This window comes from Ambystoma mexicanum (genome assembly GCF_040938575.1).
Source record: "Ambystoma mexicanum isolate Mex_15411 chromosome 12 unlocalized genomic scaffold, UKY_AmexF1_1 Mex_chr12_unloc.1, whole genome shotgun sequence".
Classification (NCBI taxonomy): Eukaryota; Metazoa; Chordata; class Amphibia; order Caudata; family Ambystomatidae; genus Ambystoma; species Ambystoma mexicanum.
This window is the reverse complement of record NW_027182322.1, coordinates 2,367,446-2,375,187: the sequence shown is the minus strand read 5'-3', so window position 1 is coordinate 2,375,187 and position 7,742 is coordinate 2,367,446. Positions and strand designations below refer to the sequence as shown.

Genomic DNA, 7,742 nt, shown 5'->3' with positions numbered 1-7,742 from the left:
GGATGCATGACCAATGCTCCTTCCTGTCTCGCCCGCATACATGGATGCACGTTCACGCCTCCTCCTTCTCTCGGCTTCATACGGGGATCATATCTCCTCCCTGTCTCACCCTCATGCAGGGATGCATGACCAATGCTCCTTCCCTTCTCGCCTGCATACATGGAGCAACGTTCACGCCTCCTCCTTCTCTCGGCTTCATACGGGGATCATATCTCCTCCCTGTCTCACCCTCATGCAGGGATGCATGACCAACGCTCCTTCCTGTCTCGCCCGCATACATGGATGCACGTTCACACCTCCTCCTTCTCTCGGCTTCATACGGGGATCATATCTCCTCCCTGTCTCACCCTCATGCAGGGATGCATGACCAATGCTCCTTCCCTTCTCGCCTGCATACATGGATGCACGTTCACGCCTCCTCCTTCTCTCGGCTTCATACGGGGATCATATCTCCTCAATGTCTCACCCTCACTTCCAACATGTGTAACTTCTTGTTCTCTTTGACGTCTGGGGCATGGGTGGCTACTGCACAGATCTAGATGTCGCCCACCTGCAAGGTGCTATGGAAAGCACTTTTCCACATTGGACGTGCTATATTAACCCCCTCTCCCCAAATACAATAAAAATAAAGAAATATATGTGCTTCCATAATGTCTACCTTCTAATGTTTCATATGTGTAAGCACATTGTCCTCCTCCTGACCACATTCTAAAACTATGTGCAAATTGTTCCTTCCATAAACTGTCACTTCCTTCGCCCTTTATTTATAATGACTATTATACTCTCTCTCTTTCCGCCACAGTATAAAAAAGCCTAGCACACCTCATGATTGGACTAAGAAATTCCTGTCATTTAGTTGGAAATGATTTTCCCATTATCCCCAAAAACTCCTCACTATGTCTAAGAACGCTTTTTTTCACAGGACAATACAGATCAGATTGACTTGAAAGGTCCTTTCACGCGACTACAGAATGCCTCTCATTCCACTAAAAGATACGCCAGTGCCTACAATAGCCTAGGACTAGACTATGAGTCCCAATGTAGAAAGACCACAAGTCCACAGATATGCCTGTTTATTTAAACATCTGTATTATCATCAGCGTGTGACTGTAAAGGCGGGACTTTGCGCTCTCTGTAACGCGCTCCATTGGCAACATCAGTTAAATGTCGTTGGTTCAATCCCTCGCGGATGTTGTTTTTATTCCCATTTGTAACTGGGAAATACTGTCGCTGCAATACATATGTCTTAATCAAGCTAGTGGTTATTGACGTAAATGGCAGTGTTATAATGTTTCATGTACTGCAAATGTCACCACATAATGCGCTCTTAATTAGATTTGGTTGAAATACATTACAGTCAATCGATGAAAAAGTGTGCAAAGAGCATTAAAGAAACAAAAGGTTCATAACAGTAACAGGACATATCGAATTGTTTCAGTCCTCCACAGAGATTGCCAATGTATTAATGGAAATTCTAAAATATCTGCCCAACTGCCGCGACATTGCCTCACCGCAATGCCGTGACTCGGATTCGAACCGAGGTTGCTGCGGCCACAACGCAGAGTACTAACCACTATACGATCACGGCGAGCTACTTGGGCTGCTACAATGTGACGTTCCACCTCTATCATAAGCTGTACTCGATCTGTGATGTCATGACTCATGTTTGAATTAAAGGTTGGTTGTGATGTTATCCATGAGAATAAGTGGACACCTGATCCCCAGTCACTTATTTAAGATCTCAATAATCAAGTCAGAATCCAAATGAAAGTCATCAAAGTGGAGCCAATTAGAAATAATATAGTTACACAAACCTGGCAATGGTGCGGCAGCCAGGGCTGATAATGGCCCGCCAGCCTGAGAGCAGGAAAGTGTGAGAGCAGTGATGGTCTTGTGAGAGTTTACAGCTGTTATTGAACCTGTCCCCTTCCATTGCAGAGTTTTCTCCCTATAAGAAGTGCAGAGGCTCCCTCCGGGGTGCTAATAGTAAATTTATTTTTTTGCGCAGGAGAAGTGCTCTTGACCAATTGCACGTGCCAAATCACCCGAAGGCCACCACCATAAAATTCAGGCATTCATGTTCATGCGTCCTCCATGTTATGTCCTTATAAAGGGATGCATGTTCATGATGACTCCATGTCACACCTGCATACAAGGATGCATGTTCATGCCGCCTCGTTCTCTTGGCTTCATACACGGATTTTATCTCCTCCCTGTCTCACCCTCATGCAGGGATGCATGACCAATGCTCCTTCCCTTCTCGCCCGCATACATGGATGCACGTTCATGTCTCCTCGTTCTCTCGGCTTCATACGGGGATTTTATCTCCTCCCTGTCTCACCCTCGGGAAGGGATGCATGACCAATGCTCCTTCCCGTCTCGCCCGCATACATGGATGCACGTTCACGCCTCCTCCTTCTCTCGGCTTCATACGGGGATCATATCTCCTCCCTGTCTCACCCTCATGAGGGGATGCATGACCAATGCTCCTTCCCTTCTCGCCTGCATACATGGATGCACGTTCACGCCTCCTCCTTCTCTCAGCTTCATACGGGGATCATATCTCCTCCCTGTCTCACCCTCATGCAGGGATGCATGACCAATGCTCCCTCCCTTCTCGCCTGCATACATGGATGCACGTTCACGCCTCCTCGTTCTCTCGGCTTCATACGGGGATCATATCTCCTCCCTGTCTCACCCTCATGCAGGGATGCATGACCAATGCTCCTTCCCTTCTCGGCTGCATACATGGATGCACGTTCACGCCTCCTCCTTCTCTCGGCTTCATACGGGGATCATATCTCCTCCCTGTCTCACCCTCAGGAAGGGATGCATGACCCTGGCTCCTCCCTTTCTCGCCTGCATACATGGATGCACGTTCACGCCTCCTCCTTCTCTCGGCTTCATACGAGGATCATATCTCCTCCCTGTCTCACCCTCACCTCCAACATGTGTAACTTCTTCTTCTCTTTGACCTCTGGGGCATGGGTGGCTACTGCACAGCTCTAGATGTCGCCCACCTGCAAGGTGCTATGGAAAGCACTTTTCCACATTGGACGTGCTATATTAACCCCCTCTCCCCAAATACAATAAAAATAAAGAAATATATGTGCTTCCATAATGTCTACCTTCTAATGTTTCATATGTGTAAGCACATTGTCCTCCTCCTGACCACATTCTACAACTATGTGCAATTGTTCCTTCCATAAACTGTCACTTCCTTGACCCTTTATTGATAATGACTGTTATACTCTCTCTCTTTCCGCCACAGTATAAAAAAGCCTAGCACACCTCATGATTGGACTAAGAAATTCCTGTCATTTATTTGGAAATGATTTTCACATTATCCCCAAAAACTCCTCACTTTGTTTAAGAACGATTTTTTTCACAGGACAATACAGATCAGATTGACTTGAAAGGTCCTTTCACGCGACTACAGAACGCCTCTCATTCCACTCAAAGATACGCCAGTACCTACAATAGCCTAGGACTAGACTATGAGTCCCAATGTAGAAAGACCACAAGTCCACAGATATGCCTGTTTATTTAAACATCTGTATTATCATCAGCGTGTGACTGTAAAAGCGGGACTTCGCGCTCTCTGTAAGGCGCTCCATTGGCAACATCAGTTAAATGTCGTTGGTTCAATCCCTCGCGGATGTTGTTTTTATTCCCATTTGTAACTGGGAAATACTGTCGCTGCAATACATATGTCTTAATCAAGCTAGTGGTTATTGACGTAAATGGCAGTGTTATAATGTTTCATGTACTGCAAATGTCACCACATAATGCGCTCTTAATTAGATTTGGTTGAAATACATTACAGTCACCCGATGAAAAAGTGTGCAAAGAGCATTAAAGAAACAAAAGGTTCATAACAGTAACAGGACATATCGAATTGTTTCAGTCCTCCACAGAGATTGCCAATGTATTAATGGAAATTCTAAAATATCTGCCCAACTGCCGTGACATTGCCTCACCGCAATGCCGTGACTCGGATTCGAACCGAGGTTGCTGCGGCCACAACGCAGAGTACTAACCACTATACGATCACAGCGAGCTACTTGGGCTGCTACAATGTGACGTTCCACCTCTATCATAAGCTGTACTCCATCTGTGATGTCATGACTCATGTTTGAATTAAAGCTTGGTTGTGATGTTATCCATGAGAATAAGTGGACACCTGATCCCCAGTCACTTATTTAAGATCTCAATAATCAAGTCAGAATCCAAATGAAAGTCATCAAAGTGGAGCCAATTAGAAATAATATAGTTACACAAACCTGGCAATGGTGCGGCAGCCAGGGCCGAAAATGGCCCGCCAGCCTGAGAGCAGGAAAGTGTGAGAGCAGTGATGGTCTTGTGAGAGTTTACAGCTGTTATTGACCCTGTCCCCTTCCATTGCAGAGTTTTCTCCCTATAAGAAGTGCAGAGGCTCCCTCCGGGGTGCTAATAGTAAATTTATTTTTTTGCGCAGGAGAAGTGCTCTTCACCAATTGCACGCGCCAAATCACCCGAAGGCCACCACCATAAAATTCAGGCATTCATGTTCATGCGTCCTCCATGTTATGTCCTTATAAAGGGATGCATGTTCATGATGACTACATGTCACACCTGCATACAAGGATGCATGTTCATGCCGCCTCGTTCTCTTGGCTTCATACAGGGATTTTATCTCCTCCCTGTCTCACCCTCATGCAGGGATGCATGACCAATGCTCCTTCCCTTCTCGCCCGCATACATGGATGCACGTTCATGTCTCCTCGTTCTCTCGGCTTCATACGGGGATTTTATCTCCTCCCTGTCTCACCCTCGGGAAGGGATGCATGACCAATGCTCCTTCCCGTCTCGCCCGCATACATGGATGCACGTTCACGCCTCCTCCTTCTCTCGGCTTCATACGGGGATCATATCTCCTCCCTGTCTCACCCTCATGCAGGGATGCATGACCAATGCTCCTTCCTGTCTCGCCCGCATACATGGATGCACGTTCACGCCTCCTCCTTCTCTCGGCTTCATACGGGGATCATATCTCCTCCCTGTCTCACCCTCATGCAGGGATGCATGACCAATGCTCCTTCCTGTCTCGCCCGCATACATGGATGCACGTTCACGCCTCCTCCTTCTCTCGGCTTCATACGGGGATCATATCTCCTCCCTGTCTCACCCTCATGCAGGGATGCATGACCAATGCTCCTTCCCTTCTCGCCTGCATACATGGATGCACGTTCACGCCTCCTCCTTTTCTCGGCTTCATACCGGGATCATATCTCCTCAATGTCTCACCCTCACTTCCAACATGTGTAACTTCTTGTTCTCTTTGACGTCTGGGGCATGGGTGGCTACTGCACAGCTCTAGATGTCGCCCACCTGCAAGGTGCTATGGAAAGCACTTTTCCACATTGGACGTGCTATATTAACCCCCTCTCCCCAAATACAATAAAAATAAAGAAATATATGTGCTTCCATAATGTCTACCTTCTAATGTTTCATATGTGTAAGCACATTGTCCTCCTCCTGACCAAATTCTAAAACTATGTGCAAATTGTTCCTTCCATAAACTGTCACTTCCTTGGCCCTTTATTTATAATGACTGTTATACTCTCTCTCTTTCCGCCACAGTATAAAAATGCCTAGCACACCTCATGATTGGACTAAGAAATTCCTGTCATTTAGTTGGAAATGATTTTCCCATTATCCCCAAAAACTCCTCACTGTGTCTAAGAACATTTTTTTTCACAGGACAATACAGATCAGATTGACTTGAAAGGTCCTTTCACGCGACTACAGAATGCCTCTCATTCCACTAGAAGATACGCCAGTGCCTACAATAGCCTAGGACTAGACTATGAGTCCCAATGTAGAAAGACCACAAGTCCACAGATATGCCTGTTTATTTAAACATCTGTATTATCATCAGCGTGTGACTGTAAAGGCGGGACTTTGCGCTCTCTGTAACGCGCTCCATTGGCAACATCAGTTAAATGTCGTTGGTTCAATCCCTCGCGGATGTTGTTTTTATTCCCATTTGTAACTGGGAAATACTGTCGCTGCAATACATATGTCTTAATCAAGCTAGTGGTTATTGACGTAAATGGCAGTGTTATAATGTTTCATGTACTGCAAATGTCACCACATAATGCGCTCTTAATTAGATTTGGTTGAAATACATTACAGTCACCCGATGAAAAAGTGTGCAAAGAGCATTAAAGAAACAAAAGGTTCATAACAGTAACAGGACATATCGAATTGTTTCAGTCCTCCACAGAGATTGCCAATGTATTAATGGAAATTCTAAAATATCTGCCCAACTGCCGTGACATTGCCTCACCGCAATGCCGTGACTCGGATTCGAACCGAGGTTGCTGCGGCCACAACGCAGAGTACTAACCACTATACGATCACAGCGAGCTACTTGGGCTGCTACAATGTGACGTTCCACCTCTATCATAAGCTGTACTCCATCTGTGATGTCATGACTCATGTTTGAATTAAAGCTTGGTTGTGATGTTATCCATGAGAATAAGTGGACACCTGATCCCCAGTCACTTATTTAAGATCTCAATAATCAAGTCAGAATCCAAATGAAAGTCATCAAAGTGGAGCCAATTAGAAATAATATAGTTACACAAACCTGGCAATGGTGCGGCAGCCAGGGCCGAAAATGGCCCGCCAGCCTGAGAGCAGGAAAGTGTGAGAGCAGTGATGGTCTTGTGAGAGTTTACAGCTGTTATTGACCCTGTCCCCTTCCATTGCAGAGTTTTCTCCCTATAAGAAGTGCAGAGGCTCCCTCCGGGGTGCTAATAGTAAATTTATTTTTTTGCGCAGGAGAAGTGCTCTTCACCAATTGCACGCGCCAAATCACCCGAAGGCCACCACCATAAAATTCAGGCATTCATGTTCATGCGTCCTCCATGTTATGTCCTTATAAAGGGATGCATGTTCATGATGACTACATGTCACACCTGCATACAAGGATGCATGTTCATGCCGCCTCGTTCTCTTGGCTTCATACAGGGATTTTATCTCCTCCCTGTCTCACCCTCATGCAGGGATGCATGACCAATGCTCCTTCCCTTCTCGCCCGCATACATGGATGCACGTTCATGTCTCCTCGTTCTCTCGGCTTCATACGGGGATTTTATCTCCTCCCTGTCTCACCCTCGGGAAGGGATGCATGACCAATGCTCCTTCCCGTCTCGCCCGCATACATGGATGCACGTTCACGCCTCCTCCTTCTCTCGGCTTCATACGGGGATCATATCTCCTCCCTGTCTCACCCTCATGCAGGGATGCATGACCAATGCTCCTTCCTGTCTCGCCCGCATACATGGATGCACGTTCACGCCTCCTCCTTCTCTCGGCTTCATACGGGGATCATATCTCCTCCCTGTCTCACCCTCATGCAGGGATGCATGACCAATGCTCCTTCCTGTCTCGCCCGCATACATGGATGCACGTTCACGCCTCCTCCTTCTCTCGGCTTCATACGGGGATCATATCTCCTCCCTGTCTCACCCTCATGCAGGGATGCATGACCAATGTTCCTTCCCTTCTCACCTGCATACATGGATGCACGTTCACGCCTCCTCCTTTTCTCTGCTTCATAGGGGGATCATATCTCTTCAATGTCTCACCCTCACTTCCAACATGTGTAACTTCTTGTTCTCTTTGACGTCTGGGGCATGGGTGGCTACTGCACAGCTCTAGATGTCGCCCACCTGCAAGGTGCTATGGAAAGC

The 7,742-nt window shown here is 46.7% G+C and overlaps 3 non-coding genes across 3 annotated transcripts; all 3 read right to left on the bottom strand.

Moving 5' to 3' along the window:
- Nucleotides 1-1,516: 1,516 nt before the first annotated feature.
- TRNAH-GUG (transfer RNA histidin (anticodon GUG)) lies at nucleotides 1,517-1,588 on the bottom strand. Its single transcript has one exon. It is a non-coding gene; the product is annotated as a tRNA-His (tRNA).
- Nucleotides 1,589-3,985: 2,397 nt separating this feature from the next.
- Nucleotides 3,986-4,057, bottom strand: TRNAH-GUG (transfer RNA histidin (anticodon GUG)). The gene has a single exon. It is a non-coding gene; the product is annotated as a tRNA-His (tRNA).
- Nucleotides 4,058-6,336: 2,279 nt separating this feature from the next.
- TRNAH-GUG (transfer RNA histidin (anticodon GUG)) lies at nucleotides 6,337-6,408 on the bottom strand. Its single transcript has one exon. It is a non-coding gene; the product is annotated as a tRNA-His (tRNA).
- Between the last annotated feature and the right edge of the window lie 1,334 nt (nucleotides 6,409-7,742).